The 19,644-nt window shown below is 40.7% G+C and overlaps 1 protein-coding gene across 4 annotated transcripts in view; it reads left to right on the forward strand.

The window, feature by feature from the left end:
• fer (fer (fps/fes related) tyrosine kinase) overlaps nt 1-19,644 on the forward strand; it is a 156,440-nt gene that overhangs the window by 18,276 nt on the left and 118,520 nt on the right. For 3 of the 4 annotated variants that reach the window (XM_073068117.1, XM_073068134.1, XM_073068143.1), the window contains exon 1: nt 5,249-5,415. The exons of the other annotated variant lie outside the window; for it this stretch is intronic. The gene's annotated coding sequence lies outside the window, so the exon portion shown is untranslated. Of the gene's footprint in view, nt 1-5,248; nt 5,416-19,644 lie in introns of those variants that run through there. 4 annotated transcript variants of the gene reach the window in all.

Here is a 19,644-nt window from a genome sequence, read left to right on the forward strand (position 1 = left end):
CTATATTCTGCTCCCTGTTTTGCTTTTCCCTTTTACTACCTTAATGTACTGATGTGATAAATAATTGATGTAGATGGCATGCAAAATAAATTTTTCACTGTACTTCGGTACCTCTGACAACAATAAATCTATTGTTACGGATTCAGCAACAATAAATATATAAGTGAAGCAGGGTTTTTTTATAACAAATAAAACATTTATTAAACACTGAAAAACAAACCCCCAAAAGTAAAACAAACAACTAACGTAACCGGAAATCAGCTGCTATGTGGCAGCTTAAACATTCTTAAAGGAATAAAGTGAAGACAGTTCTTAAAGCGATGTTGCAAAAACAGTTCTTCAAAGTAGTACTGCAAAAGTTCAAAATGCTTACAGTCCATTAAAGGAGAGACTTTTTAGACGATTTAAATTCTCTTTCACGTCATGTTGTTGCAGTTCCCAGTCAAACTATACTTTTCCCGGAGAATTTACGAAGATGAAAATGAAACGGCTTAAAGGCACTGACCTTTCCTTTACAAAACAGTACCCAACCCTTTCTGCTATTATTTGCAGGGGTTAACATGGGCACAGCCAACAAATTCCTTCTGAATGAGGATCAAACAAGGTTGAACCTGTTTCACCGTCGAAATTGATTTTCCTCGATCTTTTAGCTCCTGAACTCCGATCTTCACTCTCCATTAAGAAACTGCCAACAATGACCTTTTAAACTTTAGGCATTAAATAAAACTCCACCTTTCAACCAAACTGTGTCATAATATTGGACCACGCAGTGGCATGGAGTCAAAATGGCAAATCCAGCCATGAACTGCCCCTCCTCACAGGGAGGGGTCCTCCTTTTATACCCTGTAAAAAAAACCTGTCACATGACCTCTACCGGCGGGAAAATGACGTCACTCCACCATCACAAGACCACTACCTTAGGTCCAGCATCTCTTCAACACCACTGTCACGTGACAAGTACAAGATACCCACGGGTACGTAACACTATCTATGAAATGAAATGCTCAAGTCTCTTAACCGTTCAATATATATCCTCTCTAAGGTAGTTGTTTGTGTGCCCATTCAGGATTTAAAGCGCCCTCTTGCACAATGACATTATTTCTTCTGCAGTCGGTGCAATTTTCTCGTCATGGCCCCCTTGTACTGAAGTTGATAATCCTTAACACTGGCAACATCTATATCTGGATCAACTGAATAATAAATGACAGTTGTCCTGATTCTGATTCCCTTTGGTCAGTCGATCATTGCCAATCAGATCCATTTATATAGAGAAGAGCATCAAAGACATCACCATTATTAAACATATCTCTGTGAGGGCAAATTAGAAGACATGGTTGACAGCAGAGGTCTGGGAATGGCTGAGAGATCAGGATGCTGCCTTTATATTGGGGGCATAAGAAGACTGTCAGGTCTGCAAGAGCTCAACTTTCCACGCCATCAGAAAAGCATAATGTGATTATTCACAGAGAATTTACAGCCATTTCTGTGACACCAGAGACATATGGCAGGGCATTCAGACCAGGATGGACTACAACGACAGTGACGGCTCTCTTCCTGATAGACTGAGTGACTTTTATAGTCAGTTTGATGCACATTAACAATGTGCCGGCAGAGAATGTACTTCTTCCCCTTGAGGAGCAGTCACTCTGTTTAGCTGTAGCTAATTGACCCACATAAAGCTGCGGAGCCTGATAGCAGACCTGGTTGGGTGCTGAGGGACTGTGTAGCCTAGCTAATTGAGGTTCTAACAGATATCCTCAGCATCTCTCTGGAAAAGTTCACCGCTGATGCAGGCTTCAAGGTGGCCACCATCATCCCAGTGCCCAAGGGCTTAGCAGTAACCTACCTCAAGGACTATTGTCCAGTGACAATGACTTTAACAGCTTTGAGTGGCTGGCTATGGTTATGAAGACCATCTTCATGCTATATTGGATCCTTTCCACTTTGCTTATCATTCATATCAATCCATAGCCTCTGCACTTTACTCCTCCCATTTGATAAAATCCCAATAAGCTTGATGAAAGGTTGTTTCTGACTGAATGTTACAATGACATGAAAGGATATTTTATCTTTCTTTCTACATTGGCTTTGCCTGTAATTTCATAATCTCAATGTGCTGATAAATATAGTTAACTTAAAAAATGCTCTGTTGGCAGTTAGGCTGAAACAGCAGCACAAGAGATAACTTAACCACATTGACACTGGTAGTGCAATTGGTTTATTATTGTTACACATACTGAGATACAGTGAAAAGCATGTCTTGCAACCTGTCCATGTAGATCAGATTGTTACACAGTGCATTAAGATAGTACATGATAAACCAATAGTAGAATGCACAATAAAGTACAACAGCTACAGAGGAAGTGCAGTTTAGGTAAACAAAAAGGGGCAAGGCCAGAATGAGGTAGATTGCAAGGTTAAGAGTCTATCTTATTGTACTAGGAAATTATTCAAAAGTCTTACACCAGTGGGATAGAAGCTGCCCGTTAGCCTGGTAGTATATGTGCTTTATGTTTTTAAATCTTCTATTTCACAGGAAAGGGGACAAAAAAGAATGTCCAGCATGGTTGGGGTCTTTGATGATGATGGCTGATATACTGAGGCAGTGAAAATTATAGAGAGTCCATAGAGGAGAAGCTAGGCTTAATGATGTGCTGAGCTATGCTCAATACTGAGCAGTTTCTTGTGGTCATTAATAGATCTGTTGGCTTACAATGCTATGATGCATCCAGATAAGATGCTTTCTGTGGTAAATTGATAAAAATTGGTTAAGCGTAATGGGGACTTGCCGAATTTTTTAGCCTCCTGATGAACTTGAGTATTGCTGAGCTTTCTTGGTGGTGGCACCTATATTGTTGAATCAGGACAGGCTATTGGTGATGTTCACTTCTTGGAACTTGAAACTCTCAACCTCAACACCGTTGATGTAAACTGTAACATATCCACTGTTCCCTTTCCTGAAGTCAAAGACCAGCACCTTTTAGTTTAATATGATTCATAAAAATTTTCCAGTAGCAACTTTTCCACAATACTTACTATATTGATTGGCTTGATTCTTTTATCCATTTCTATTACCACTGCATGCTCTTAGACTGAACTCCTGCCTCAGCAAGGACCTGGACCCTTGCAATTTGCCAATGGTCGATAAAATCTCAATGACTTTTCACAAGACTTTAGGCTACTTGGACAACACAAACACCTATGTCAGGATGCTGTTCATTGACTATAACTCAGCATTTAACACCATCATTCCCACAATCCTGATTGAGAAGTTGCAGAACCTGGGCCTCTGTACCTCCCTCTGCAATTGAATCCTCAACTTCCTAACTGGAAGACCAAAATTTGTGTGGATTGGTGAAAACACCTCCTCCTCACTTACATCTCAGGGGTGTATGCTTAGCCCACTGCTCTACTCTCTATATACCTATGACTGCGTGGCTAGGAATAGCTCAAATACCATCTATAAATTTGCTGATGATTCAACCGTTGTTGGTAGAAACTCAGATGGTGACGAGAGGGTGTACAGGAGTGAGATATGCCAATTAGTGGAGTAGTGTTGCAGCAACAACCTTGCATTCAACGTCAGTAAGACGAAAGAGCTGATTGTGGACTTCAGGAAGGGTAAGACGAAGGAACACATACCAATCCTCATAGGGGGATCAGAAGTGGAGAGAGTGAGCAGCTTCAAGTTCCTGGGTGTCAAGATCTCTGAGGATCTAACCTGGTCCCAACATATTGATGCAGTTATAAAGAAGGCAAGACAGTGGCTATACTTCATTGGGAGTCTGAAGAGATTTGGTATGTCAACAAATACACTCAAAAACTTCTATAGATGTACTGTGGAGAGCATTCTGACAGGCTGCATTACTGTCTGGTATTGGGGGGATGCTACTGCACAGGACCAAAAGAAGCTGCAGAGGGTTGTAAATTTAGTCAGCTCCATCTTGGGTACTAGCCTACAAAGTACCCAGAGCATCTTCAAGGAGTGGTATCTCACAAAGACAGTTTCCATTATTAAGGACCTCCAGCACCTAGGACATGCCCTTTTCTCACTGTTACCTGTGGTGAACTACATATACCTGTCTGGACACCCCCCCCCCCCCCCCTGCTGACTGCTCCTGTACCATCAGGTAGGAGGTACACAAGCCTGAAGGCACACAATCAGCGATTCAGGAACAACTTCTTCTCCTCTGCCATCTGATTCCTAAATGGACATTGAACCCTTGGACACTACTTCACTTTTTAAGTATATATTATTTGATTTTTTGCATGATTTTTAATCTGTTCAGTATATGTATACTGTAATTGATTTACTTATTTATTATTATATTTTGTTTTTTTTCTTCTATATTATGTATTGAACTGTTGCTAAGTTAACAAATTTCACGACACACATCAGTGATAATAAACCTCATTCTGATTCTAGCAATATTTTTGATCCTGTCTCCCATTTGTCATTGGTCTAACAGTTTTCTCTCATCATTCAATTCCTTTTCCTCTATCCAGTTCCTGGCTTTTTTCAGCCTGTTTTTGACTCACTTTTAATCTTTTCAGTCCTCTGTGTATTGTGTTGCAGACTCAAAACTTCTTCACAAGACTTATCTAATCCCTCTACTCCTGACAGTACAAGGGTTGGGAGATTTTCTAAGGACATCTATAGAAAGCTTTCAACATATTTTGTATCACTTGGAATATCACTTCATCAAACCACCTGAGGGCAACAACATAATCTCAAAATCAATCTTCATTTCGCAGATGAGTTTTATGCAGGCATATTTAAAGACTTTTTTTTAACCGATCATTCACGAGCCGACAAATGATCAGTTTTCCTTAAGGATGTATGGTATGTCGCTCCTATTCTCATGTTTTAATTCCAATGAGGAATTCTTTTTCCTAACGCGCATGTTCTATTCAGAAGCCCCTGACAGCCGTGCCCACGACCAATGTTTTATAGGGAGTGGCAAGGACAGTTTACAATGCAATGCTCTCTGGTGTGCGTTATACGATAAGTAACGCAGTTTTACAAGGAGATGTTAATACCACACCAAAAATAGCAAGATAAAAAGGAGGATAGGTCATCTGAAGCAAGGGAATACTGCAAAGCAAGCTCGAGCTGTCCAACGAAACTTGACGCCCAATGGAACATGCGCAGTAACGCTGGCCGGGACCCTCGGCGCCTGCTCACTCCGGAAAATTATCCCGCTGGAACTCTGCCCTCTTCCCCAGCAGGCAATCGCACAGCACCGCGCATGCGCGCTGCCTGGGAACGGTTGGACCTCGACGGGCGATTATTAAAAGTTTAAAAAAAAAGTAGATCGGTTTGAACATCAATCAATGTTTCCGGTTCAGAGTCTAACCCATGGTGACTCCGTACTCCAGCGGGCGATTACTCCCCTTCGCGTTGTTGCTGATGAGGTAGGCGAATCTTGGAGTGAGAGAGTGTGTGTAGAATGACAAGACCCCGGCTGATTAATGCCATCTCTGGTTATCGCAGCCCCCGAGCCCAGCGGCGCGACCCCCGACAACCCCAGATCTGGGTTTCACGGCGACGTCTGCACGCCCCATACCTCTCGCCCGCTTTATCCAGCCCGGCATTGTATCCTCTGAAATCAAAACAGGAAATAATGGAACAATTCGGGATAGGCAACATATGAGGAGGGCGAAACGGCGTTTCAGTTCTTTTAATTTTCGTTAAAATATCGCGTACTGTAATATATCGGTTATTTGTCATGACAGCAAATGATTTCTGCTTGTTTATTCGTAATCATAGCATGCATCTGTTTTCACTCGAATAACTTGAACAATTTTGTTAAGACGCAAATCGTCTTCAACTGTAGGTTATTAGTTCATTATTGGAGCAGATAGGCAGAGAATCAGTTTATCATATTGATATATTTAGAACATTACTGCAAATGAAGAGTTCTTAATAGTTGTTTGCAGTATGTGATTGCTCTTATAAAAACATAAATGAAGTAGCTTAGTTTACCTAAGATAAATGATGATATACTAACTGTTTTATTTTAGACCATGAGACCATCAGATATAGGAGCAGAATTAGGCTATTCGGCCCAAGGAGAGTCTGTTACGCTATTCAATCATGGCTCATTTATTTCCCTCCTTAACGCTATTCTGTCTGGTAACCTTTTGCGAATCAAGAATCGTGTAACTGCAACCATCAGACCCCTTGAACCACCGTAAATAATTTCACTCACCTCAATGCTGAACTGATTACATAGCATACAAACTCACTTTCAAGAACTCTACAGTTCAATATTATTCACATTTTTATTATTTGCATGATTTGACCTCTTCTGCATATTGGTTGTTTGTCAGTCTTTGTTATTTGTTTTTTCATAAATTGTATAATATTTTATTTTCCTGTAAATGCCTGCAAGGAAATGAATCTAATGGTTGTATATGGTGATAAATACTTTGATAATAAGTTTACTTTGAACCTCCATTTTAAATATACCAAATTTCTTGGCCTCCACAGCTGTGACAATGAATTCCACAGATAAACCATCCTTTTGCTAGATAAATTTCTCTTCAGTTCTGTTCAAAGGGGATGCCCATCAATTCTGTAATTGTACATGTTCACTCTATCCAGGCCTTTCAATGTTCAGTAAGTTTCAATGAGACCTCTCCCACCCACCCTTCTACCTTTCTTCTAAACCAGTGAACACAAGCCCAGTGTCATCAAACAGTCCTCACACATTAACTCTTTCATTCCCGGGATCATTCTCATAAACCTCATCTGGACTCTGTCCAATTCCTTCCTGAGGCGCGTGGCCAAGTGGTTAAGGCATCGGTCTTGTGATTTGAAGGTTGCTAGTTCAAGCCTTAGCTGAGGCAGCGTGTTGTGTTTTTGAGCAAGGCACTTAATCACACATTGCTCTGTGACGACACTGGTGCCAAGTTGTATGGGCCCTAATGCCCTTCCCTTGGACAACATCTGTGGCGTGGAGAGGGGAGACTTGCAGAATGGGAGACTTGCAACATGGGCAACTTGCAGGTCTTCCATACAACCTTGCCCAGGCCTCAGTTGTCATCAAAAATCAATGGACAGCCAAAGAGAATTCCTTCCTGAGATATGTGAGCAGTTTTGGGTTCCAGTACTCTAAATGTGGTCCGATCAATCCTTATAAAGCCTGAACCTTATATCCCAGCTTTTATGTTGTAATACTCTTGGAATGATTGCTAATATTGCTTGCCTTCAACCTGTAATCTATCACTATGTGCTTGCCATAAGAATCAAAACTGACTTAACCTGCAAGTTAACCCTTGGGGAATCCTCCACGATGACTCCTACGTCCCTTTGCACCTCCAATTTCTGAAAATTTGTTCATGTTTAGAAAAGTCTGTGCCTTACTTCTTCAACCCATATACTTCCCTACACTGTCACTTCTCTGCCCATTATCCAAATCTGTCCAAATCCTTCTGCAAACTAACTACTTCCTTAACACTGCCTGCCTCTCCACCTATCTTTGTATCACCTGCAAATTTGGTCACAAACCCATTAGCTCTATCACTATAACAAATAATGCAAAAAAGCAGCGGACCTACCATTAACCCCTGTGGAACACCACTAGTCACCGCAGTCAGCCAGAAAAAGGCCCCCTTTATTCCCACACTTTGCCTGCTGCCAGTCAGCCAATCTTCTATCCATGCTAGTATATTTCCTGTAATATCATGGGCTCTTATCTTGTTAAGCAGCCTTATGTGCAGCACCTTGACAAAGGCCTTCTGAAAATCCAAGTAAACAATAGCCACTGACTCTCTTTTGTCTATCCTGCCTGTTATTTCCTCAAAGAATTCTAGTAGATTTGTTAGTCAAGATTTTCCCCTAAGGAAACCACGCTGACTTTGGCCTACTTATTTCATCATGTACCTCCAAGTATCCTGAAACCTTTATCCTTAATAATGGACTTTAATTTTGCTGCTTTTTAAAAATTTTATTGAAAAAGAAATGCCATTTTGCCCCAAGGGAACTATTGCAAAAGTCGTATTGCTTTTATCTACAATAGCAACTGATAGAATATTTTTTAAATGGATCAGGCTTATTTTATTTTAAAATAACTAGAGTAATATTATTTGTACCTGTAACTTTAAGATATTTCCAATTCTCCTTTTCTCTTATTCAAACCGCTTTGATAACAGTAATTGAAAGCAGATGTAATCTGCAGCATTTGAAAGAAAATTTGTAGATTTCAAATGGATTTTATGTATTATTTTAAGATAACATACCTTAACAAAATCACATGTTGCCAGCATTTTTATTCTAAATTACAGTGTTTGTATGACTTTTTAAAATTATGCATACCTCACTGTGGTGGTGAAGTAGTGCTTTTTTCTGATATTTCTTAACCCTTGCACTAAGCCAATTCTCATACTGCTCTAAGTTCTGTAGTTTAACTATTAATAGAATAAAATATACTGTCTCAGTCTTTGCCACTTTAAAATGTTGCTTTTCATAGAAATGTACAGCACAGAAGATGGCCTCTCAGCTCACCACATCCATGCTGACCTCATCCTATTTGCCTATATTAGGACTGTATCCCTCTGTGCCTTGCCTATTAAACTGTGGGTGAAAATGCCTCTTTAGCATAGTACATGTTTCTGATTTCGCTACCTCCTCTGTCAGCACTTTCCAGCTAACACCACTCTTGAGTTTAAGAAAGAACCTTGAATCCTCTTTAAAATTCTTCTTTAAACATATGCCCTCTTGCTTTTGACATGTCTTCATGAGAAATGATTTTAACTATAATCTATATGTATGCCTGTCATGATTTTGTATATTTCTATCTGGTCACTTCAGCTACCTCCATTGCATGGAAAACAAGTCAAGCTTATTGACTCTCTCTCCATAACTGAAGTGCGCCAATTTAGGAAACTTGCTGGTGAATCTTCTCTGCACTCTCTCCAGCACGGTCACAGCCTAGCATTGACTTTTTTATTTCTGATTTCCAATGTGCAATATTTCACTTTTGGTTTTAGAGTCTATATTAATCTTAAATTTCAGTTGAAGATATGCACTGAAATTCAGTTTTTCAGTTTTTAAAAAATATTCTCTGGTTTGAAAATGCAAACCAAACCTTCTTTGCCAGAATGCAGTTGTGTAGCCTGGTAATTAGAATAATGGAGCAATAAACCATAAGCATTGACAAATAATCCAGAGACACAAAGAGAGCTTTCACCATATCTTCAACTACCCAAATACATATGTGTGTATTTGTAGTAAAAGACTACTATCTGTGATGTAAACCATTTCATTTCTGGATTGTCATAAAAATCCATCAGGATTGCTGATAACCTTGGGTAAGGAAAGCTGCCATCTTTGTTGAGTCTAGTTCACGTAGGACCCACAGCAGTGTGATTGACACATTACTGCAACCAACTCAGTTGAAAGGAATTTGGAGCTAGTCATAAATACTGGTTTTGACAGCAAGATCCAGTGACTAGGGAAAATGTAAATAGATGCCTTGGGAAATATTTGAGAACTGTAGGGAGATTTATTTGATAATTGTCAGGCCTTCACTGATTTTATGGTGTGTGGAAAAGGTACCGCTCGCCTCCCTCAACAAACTGCTTTTGGAACCTAGAACAGTATGGGAATACACAGGAACACTATCTCTGCTTGCCATAAAAATCATAACTAATCCCATCTGCCTGCACAAATTCTCTGTTCCTCTGTTCCCTGCCTGTTCTTGTGCCTTTCAAAGTTCCGAATAAATTTATTAGCAGAATACATCCACGTCACCATATACAACCCTGAGATTCATTATTTTGTGGGCATACTCAATAAATCCGTAATAGAATTATGACTGTAATAGAATCATTGAAAGACCACACCAACTTGGGTGTTCAACAAGTGTGCAAAAGTTTCCCATTATATTTTAAAAATTAGTATATTTGCCTCTACCACTTTCAGGAACCTACCACTCTCTCTGCTTTGGAAATAAAAGCATCTTACCTTTTACATCTCCTTTAAACTTGCCCCCTCTCACTTTAAAACTAACATTTGACATTTCCACTCAGGGAGGGAAAAACTCAGACCACCTATCTTATTTCTGCCTCTCAAAATTTCCCTGTGACGCTCCAGAGAATTTGTATTGTGTCATCATGTAGAAGAACATCCAGGGAGACAAAAGAGACTGCAAATACAGGGAAATGGAGCAGCAAACAAACTGCTGAAAGAACTCAGTGACTCAGGCAGTATTGGTGGAGGGAAATGGACAGTCAGTGTTACCAACCATCTGAGGATGCTAACCGAGTGGAGTAGAGTACAGAGGAAAGATTGAAGAAAGAGGGACAGAAGAATTTGTTTTGTTTTCTAAATTTGTTAAGAGTGAGAGTTTGATTAGCTGAATTTATTTAAAGAAATAGTGTATGTCTGCAAGGAAAGTGGTAATGAGTAAGGAAATATTCATGTAGAGTTGGTGAAAAATTTTGAAATTTGCTGAGTCCAGCCAGTCAGTTCTGGTGGTGGCAAAAGCATTCTCACTGATTTCAACAAATATTGGTTGAGTACTTGTGTTATAAATGTTCTGAATGTTATTTGCTTTCTTTTTATTGTTTGCATGATTTATTTCTTTTTTTGCACGTTAGGTGTTTGACGGTCTTTGTAATAGGTTCTATTGGGTTTCTTTGTTTTGGGGTTGCCTGTAAAAAAGGTGAATCTAAAGGTTGTATGTGGTATACATACTTTGATAATAAATGTACAGGTTTCTCCTGCTATCCAAAGGTAGAGTGTTCCTATGAAACCGTTTGTAAGCTGAAATGTCGTAAAGTGAAGAAGCAATTAGCATTAATTTATATGGAAAAAATTTTTGAGCGTTCCCAGACCCAAAAAATAACCTACCAAATCATACCAAATAGCACATAAAACCTAAAATAACACCAACATATAGTAAAAGCAGGAATGATATCATAAATATACAGCCTGTATAAAGTAAAAATATTGTATGTGTGGTGTAGTTTCACTTATCAGAATTGGGAAGATTTAGCCAAAACCGATTTGGAGAAAAAAAATCGGCACGTACACGCCTACGCACGTACACGCTTGCGCACACAACTGTCCGCACAAGGCTTCACAATCATGGTAGTCTTTCTCGGAGTAAACACGTATAAAGCGGGCGTCTTTTTTTCGTAAAAGCGAAAATCCACTTTGCTTAGCGAAAACAGGTCTTTCGTAACAGCAAGCTGTCATAAAGTGAACGTTCGAAAAATGGGGGCCACCTGTACTTTGAGCTTTTGAACTTGTAAGTATATCAGAATTTGTAGTTGGAATCTCAACTTCTGATCAAATGGGACATTGCTATTTCCAAACTGTCAACTGAGCTATCCATCATGTCTCAATGTTGCAATGAATGGAAACAAAATAGGGTGACAACTATAGAAGTTAATTTAAGGCATAAAGCTGGTAGCTTTGATGGTGGTGTTTAACAGAATGAAATGGTGACTCATTCATGACTGGATATTTCCACAAACTGTTTAACATTAGAAATAGATGTGGGTTCCAAATAGGTGTGGAAAAATTACAGCTAGTTATTGTTAAAAGCTTGTCCTTTGTCTTTGATAGTACCAAAGGAAATGTGAATCAGGATGTATAAATTTGCTAAGATAGATTCTTGCAAGATTCCAATGGTAAAGATAAAGTACTTGTAAAAGTATTCAGCCCCCAACTCTTTGTTCACATAAATAAGTACTACAACCAGGGATTTTAATCAATTTAACTGAGCTTTTTTTATCTGTGATTTACATGTTTCTTTTTTTCACAGTAAGTCTAAAAGAAAACAGGGAAAATGGTAGAGCATGAAAAACTAAAAATTCGGAAACTGAAATGTCAGCAGTGAAAGAGTATTCATCTTCCTTTGCTCAAAGAGTTAGCTAAACCACCTCTCACAGCTATTACAGCCAGTGATCTTTTTGGATAAATCTCTATGAGCTTTGCACATGAAGAATGTGCAAAGCTCATAAGAGACATCCAAAAATCTATATAAAGCAAGATTTGCCCATTCCTCCTTACAAAATTGCTCAAGCCATACTAGGTTAGTTGGAGAACATCAGTGGACTGCTAACTTGTGCTCGTACCAGAGATATTCAATCGCATTAAGTCAGGACTGTGACAGGACCACTCAAGGGCATCGATTTTCCTCATTTGAACCCACTCCATGGTTGCTCTAGCAGTGTGCTTTGGGTTGTTGTCCTGCTGAAAGAAGATTTTCCTCGCTAGTTTAAGCTTTCTGGCTGAAGCTAGCATGTTTTTATCCAGCTTCTGTCTATATTTAGCTGCGTTCATCTTCCAGTTGATCCTAACCATATTTTCAGTTCCTGCTGTTAAAAGGCATCTCTATAGCATGATGCATTCTTCACCACATTTCACAGTAGGGATGGTGTTACCTGGCTGATGCGTAGTATTAGATTGATGTCACATGTACCATTTAGTGTTGGGGCCAAAAAGTTCCATTTTAGCCTCATCCAATCACAAGACACTCTTCCACATCTTTACAGTATCTTCTAAGTGACACTTTGCTAAATCTTAATGGTAAGGCTATGGTTTTTTTAAGCTAAGGCTTCTTCCTTGCCACTTCTTCACAAATACCATATATTTCGGGGTATAAGCCGACCCCCCATTTTCAAGGTTAAAAAAATGACATTTTCATGTAACCTTTGTATAAGCCGACCCCTTTTGTAGAGGTTTTTGATTTGACCAGAAAAAGATCACAAGATCTCACATGCCGGTACTCAGCTTTGCCAGATCCGGAACTGGGAAATTTTGTGAACCAGTACCTGCTAAAAAAACAGGCCTACACATTGTAGAGCGTTATAAGCGAATTCTTAATAAATAAATCAGGGAGGGAAATTTTGGATTAGGTCTCCAATGGTAAAGAATGCTCAGAATTGTAACCACCGCGAAACTATTTAGTACCCATCATAATCTCGTTAAAACATAACACGGGGTGGCGGGATCGGTATGTCTACTCAGTATTGAGATTGCGACCGCCAGGCACAAAAGATTAAAACAAATGCGAAATGATGCTGGCTTCAAGCTGAAGGTTGTTGATTTTGCTAAAGGTACGAATAATTCTGCAGCTGTTAAGAAGTTCAGTGTAAACGAGAAACAAGTGAGAGAGTGGAGAAAGGCAGAGGACACACTGAGGGAAATGCCAGAGATGAAATGTGCAAACCGTGGGAAAACATGCCAGTGGCCAGAACTGGAAGAAAAAGTTTTGGAGTGCGTGAATCACCAGCGATCGTCTGGATACATTGTTACCAGAGAAATGATTGTTCAAGCGTTGAAATGGGCCGAAAAACACTGTGAGGTCAGCGAAAATTTCAAAGCTATGCAAAGTTGGTGCACCCGATTTATGAATAGACAAGATCTTGTGTTGAGACAAAAAACAAAGATTGCTCAGAAAATTCGCATGAGGTGTTGTTGTTTACGTTCAAGAATGCTGCTGGATGAACGAAGCCGGTTGCTTGAAGTGGGTTAAAGAGGTGTGGCGTCGATGTCCTGTAGGTTTTGGGAAAGAAAAGTCGCTACCTGTCTGGGATGTGTTCAAAGCGCACTTGTCAGATGAGACAAAAGCAGCATTGAAAGCTGAAAATATGGACATTGCAGACATCCCCGGTGGTTTGATCTCCATGCTCCAGCCACCAGATGTGAGTTTAAACAAATCATTCTAAGAATTCATGCAACAACAGTGGAACAAAATTGACTCAAAAACAGCCAATAACTACGACCTGTCTTCCATGTATTTGTTTTTCCAAAGTTGACACCCTGTGTATAAGACGACCCCCTAATTTTAGGACCAAAATTTAGTGCCAATTTCTCGGCTTATACACCGGAATTTACGTTACCCTTTATATGCAAGGCCTTAGAGATTGTGGAGCCATGAACTTCATCTCCTTTGCACTCACTGACTTCTATAGCTCATTCAGTGGCTGTTAGCATCACAGTAGCTTCTCTTACAAGTACTATTCTTCTCCAGTGATTAAGTTTAAAGGGACAGCTTGACCTAAGCAGTGTGGCTATGATTTCATAATTTTTTCCACTTTTTCACAATGGACTGCCACTGAGCTCTGAGGTATGCTCACTGCCTTTGAGTTGGTTTTGTACCCTTCCCCAGATTTGTGCTTCTCTTATCATTTCCCTGTCTTTCCTTGAATGCTTTTTGTCTTCATTTTTGCTTGGTCTCTTGAAAATCAACTATACTGTTGATTCTTACAGAGGGAGGGGGTATTTATTCAGGCGATCCTCTTATTTTCTACATCAACAAATTGGGTGAGTTAATAAATGCACCTGATGAAATTTAGTATAGTAATTACAAAGGGGATGTATATTTTTTCAGACTCACAATTTTAATTACTTTTAGTAAATTGTTGACAGGTTTTGGAATTTTTCTTTTGATTTGACATGCACAATTTTTTTGTATCACAGCCACCATCCTGCGACCAGACATTGTCCTTGTGTCTGAGTCTATGAAGCAGGTGGTGATGCTGAAGCTGACAGTCCCATGGGAAGATCACTTGGAAGAGGCCTTTGAAAGGAAGCTATCTAAGTATGCAGGACTGGTCAGCAACTGCCAGCGGGCTGGATGGAGAGCGAGGTGTCTCCCAGTGTAAGTTGGTTGTAGGGGATTCGCAGCCCGTTCCTTAGCCAGAGCCTGCAGCAATTTGGGCTTTGAGGGAGAGAGGAAGAGGAGAGCCATCCGCAGTACCACCGATGCGGCAGTGAGGGCCTCAAGGTGGCTGTGGCTCAAGAGAGGGGAGCCATGGAGTCATGTGTAGCTAGCCATCTGGACACAAGCTGGGGTCTGATCAGCCCCGGCTGGGTCACCTGGAGAAGGATGTATGATGTTGAAAGACCCGAAACACCCAATGATTCCAGGAACATTACTGATGATGTGTCTGGAAGCATCAGTAGATGTATGCACACAGTAGATTAGGTCAAAAATTCTACTTCAGTATGTTTCAAATTTTAAAAATGATACAGTACAATATGAAAGTAGTTGTGGGGGCTGAATACTCTTTCAAGGCATTATTTATAGGATGGGAGAGAAACTCTGTTGGAAATTTCAACAGTAGGTATGTCAGAAGAGGACAGCAAACTGGTGGAAGGTAGATTTGGTGAGGTGACAAGACCAAAAAGGAAAAGAAGGTTGGAAATGGTGCATGTTTTCAGGGACTAAGAGGTTGAGGCAAGATCTTGATGTGTGTGCTTATCAAGAATTGTTCAGTAGTTCAGGATCATCCTTCAACTTATTTAGAGCATAAGATGTCTTTTTCTCGGTCACTGTTGGACCCTGAACTTCCAAACTTATATTAAATCCATCATAAAGACCAACATTATCTACCCTCATCACACGCTTCAACTTGACCCATCACAATGTTTGACTTTTGGCCCATAGTGCTGCTTTTGCCATAATTTTTTGCTAGCCCATTGCGGATCCACAGAACCTTGCCTCATTGTCATTCCTGATCCTTTGCCACCAACTCATCCAGTATGAAATGCTCATCTTCATGTTTGTCATTTCATTTTCTTATCACTCCTTATAGTAGCAGCCAGCACAGCAGCTAAAGATGTTTTGGGTTATGAAATTAGAAGAATGGATCTAAATACTCTAGTGTTGAAGATTGTGAGGTAATCACATTGAAAATGAAATTCTTAGAGTGCTTGATAACATGCTGAGAATCTGCTTTCCTTGGCAAGGCATTTGAGAACTGGAGATCGTAGCCTCAGGATGACGATGCAACCATTTTGCATTAACGTGGGAGGAAATATCTTCAGTCAGGAGAATATATTTTCAGTTTTCTACCTGGATAGGTGATGAATGCAGATTTGATTATTACAGGTTTCCCCCATTATCCAAAGGTAGAACGTTCCTATGAAATGGTTCGTAAGCCGGAATGGCGTAAAGTGAAGAAGCAATTACCATTAATTTATATGGGAAAAATTTGTGAGCGTTCCCAGACCTAAAAAATAACCTACCAAATCATACCAAATAACATATAAAACCTACACAGCCTGTATAAAGTAGAAATACTTTTCTGCAATCATTGCAGCACTGTCAAGCGTAGCGAAAATCTCACACAAGCGCTGTGGATGGAAGCACTCACAGCAGAAGCACGCTGTGCAGTAACCTTTAAGCTATGAAGCTGCCGTCACCTCAAGAACTGATCAAACCACCCATGACTACCTTTAAATTCCACTTTCGCAAAAATGTCTGTATTATTTAAGCTATGACGGCCAGAATGCAGTTCTGGGGGAGGAGCTTGGCTGCTTGGGGCATGCGCTGCCTTTTTTTGTCAAAGTGAAAGCACTCTTCAGGTAGCGAAAACAGGTAACTAATGTAGGTCTTTCGTAAAAGCAATGTGTCGTAAAGCAAATGTTCGGAAAATGGAGGCGCCACCTGTATGTTCAGGGGGACCAATATCCTGGCGGGGAGGTTTGCTAAGGCTTCTGGGGAGAGTTTAAACTAGAATTGTTGGGGGGTGGGAACCGAACTGAAGAGACTGGGAAAGAGGAGGTTGCCTCACAAATAGAAAAAGCTTGTAGACAGTGCAAGAGGGAAGATAGGCAGGCGATAGAGAAGGGACGCGCTCAGACGGACAGTTTGAGATGTGTCTACTTTAACATAAGGAGTATTGTGAACAAAGTGGATGAGCTTAGAGCCTGGATCAGTACTTGGAGCTATGATGTGGTGACCATTACAGAGTCTTGGATGGCTCGGGGACAGGAATGGTTACTTCAGGTGCCGGGTTTTAGATGTTTCCAAAAAGACAGGGAGGGAGGCAAAAGAGGTGGGGGCGTAGCACTGTTGATCAGAAATAGTGTCACAGCTGCAGAAAAGGTGAATGCCATGGAGGGATTGTCTACGAAGTCTCTGTGGGTGGAGGTTAGGAACAGGAAGGAGTCAATTACTGTACTGGGTGTTTTTTATAGGCCACCCAATAGTAACAGGGATATCGAGGAGTAGATAGGGTAACAGATCCTGGAAAGGTGTAATAATAACAGAGTTGTCATGACGGGAGATTTTAATTTCCCAAATCTCGATTGGCATCTCCCTAGAGCAAAGAGTTTAGATGGGGTGGAGTTTGTTAGGTGTGTGCAGGAAGGTTCCTTGACACAATATGTAGATAAGCCTACAAGAGGAGAGGCTGTACTTGATTTGGTATTGGGAAATGAACCTGGTCAGGTGTCAGATCTCTCAGTGGGAGAGCATTTTGGAGATAGTGATCACAATTCTATCTCCTTTACAATAACATTGGAGAGAGATAGGAACAGACAAGTTAGAAAAGTGTTTAATTGGAGTAAGGGGAATTATGAGGTTATCAGGCAGGAAATTGGAAGCTTAAATTGGAAACTTGTTCTCAGGGAAAAGTATGGAAGAAATGTGGCAAATGTTCAAGGGATATTTGTGTGGAGTTCTGCATAAGTACGTTCCAATGAGACAGGGAAGTTATGGTAGGGTACAGGAACCGTGGTGTACAAAGGCTGTAATAAATCTAGTCAAGAAGACAAGAAAAGCTTACAAAAGGTTCAGAGAGCTAGGTAATGTTAGAGATCTAGAAAATTATAAGGCTACCAAGAAGAAACTTAAGAAGGAAATTAGGAGAGCCAGAAGGGGCCATGCAAAGGCCTTGGTGGGCAGGATTAAGGAAAACCCCAAGGCATTCTACAAGTATGTGAAGAACAAGAGGATAAGATGTGAAAGATTAGGACCTGTCAAGTGTGACAGTGGGAAAGTATGTATGGAAGCGGAGGAAATAGCAGAGGTACTTAATGTATACTTAAGTATTCACTATGGAAAAGGATCTTGGTGATTGTAGTGGTGACTTGAGGCAGAATGAAAAGTTTGAGCATGTAGATATTAAGAAAGAGGATGTACTGGAGCTTTGGAAAGCATCAAGTTGGATAAGTTGCCAGGACCGGATGAGATGTACCCCAGGGTGCCGTGGGATGCGAGGGAGGAGATTGCTGAGCCTCTGGCGATGATCTTTGCATTATCAATGGGGATGGGAGAGGTTCCGGAGGATTGGAAGGTTGCGGATGTTGTTCCTTTATTCAAGAAAGGGAGAAGAGATAGCCCAGGAAATTATAGACCAATGAGTCTTACCTCTGGTTAGAAAGTTGAAGGAGAAGATCCTGAGAGTCAGGATTTATGAACATTTGGAGAGCTATAATATGATTAGGAATGACTTTGTCAAGGGGGTCATGCCTTATGAGCCTGATTGAATTTTTTGAGGATGTGACTAAACACATTGATGAAGATAGAGCTGTAGATGTAGTGTATATAGATTTCAGCAAGGCATTTGATAAGGTACCCCATGCAAGGCTTATTGAGAAAGTAAGGAGGCATGGGATCCAAGGGGACATTGCTTTGTGGATCCAGAACTGGCTTGCCCACAGAAGGCAAAGAGTGGTTGTAGACAGGTCATATTCTGCATGGAGGTCGGTCACCAGTGGAGCGCCTCAGGGATCTGTTCTGGGACCCTTACTCTTCGTGATTTTTATAAATGACCTGGATGAGGAAGTGGAGAGATGGGTTAGTAAGTTTGCTGATGACACAAAGGTTGGAGGAGGTGTGGATAGTGTGGAGGGCTGTCAGAGGTTACAGTGGGACTTTGATAGGATGCAAACTGGGCTAAGAAGTGGCAGATGGACTTCAACGCAGTGTGTGAAGTGGTTCATTTTGGTAGTTCAAAACTGATGGCAGAATATAGTATTAATGGTAAGACTGTTGGCAGTGTGGAGGATCAGAGGGATCTTGGGGTTCAAGTCCATAGGACGCTCAAAGCAGCTGCGCAGATTGACTCTGTGGTTAAGAAGGCATACGGTGTATTGGCCTTCATCAATTGTGGTATTGAATTTAGGAGCTGAGAGGTAATGTTGCAGCTATATAGGACCCTGGTCAGACCACACTTGGAGTACTGTGCTCAGTTCTGGTCGCCTCACTACAGAAAGGATGTGGCAGCCATAGAAAGGGTGCAGAGGAGATTTACGAGGATGTTGACTGGATTGGGGAGTGTGCCTTATGAGAATAGGTTGAATAACTCAGCTTCTTTTTCCTGGAGCGAAGGAGGATGAGAGGTGACCTGATAGAGGTATATAAAATGATGAGAGGCATTGATCGTGTGGATAGTCAGAGGCTTTTTTCCAAGGGCTGAAATGGTTGCCACAAGAGGACACAGATTTAAGGTGCTTGGAAGTAGGTACAGAGGAGATGTCAGGGGTATGTTTTTTACTCAGTGGTGAGTGCGTGGAATGGGCTGCCGGCAACAGTGGTGGAGGCGGATACAATAGGGCCTTTTAAGATACTTTTGGATTGGTACATGGAGCTTAGAAAAATAGAGGGCTATATAGGTAAGCCGAGTAGTTTCTAAGGTAGGGACATGTTCGGCACAACTTTGTGGGCTGAAGGGCCTTTATTGTGCTGTAGGTTTTCTGTGTTTCAAAAGAATGATCTTTTTGGTGGCTAGCATGGATAAAATGGAACAGATGAACATATATAGCAATGATCCTAATGCACAGCAAAGCAGTTTCACTGGAATGCAATTTTCACATTTTTGTTTCATATTTCTTCTATCAGTTCCTGTCTACATGCTTTGCTAGTTCAGAATATGGTCTCATTAGAAGAGATT

Source organism: Hemitrygon akajei, chromosome 2 (genome assembly GCF_048418815.1).
Source record: "Hemitrygon akajei chromosome 2, sHemAka1.3, whole genome shotgun sequence".
Classification (NCBI taxonomy): domain Eukaryota; kingdom Metazoa; phylum Chordata; class Chondrichthyes; order Myliobatiformes; family Dasyatidae; genus Hemitrygon; species Hemitrygon akajei.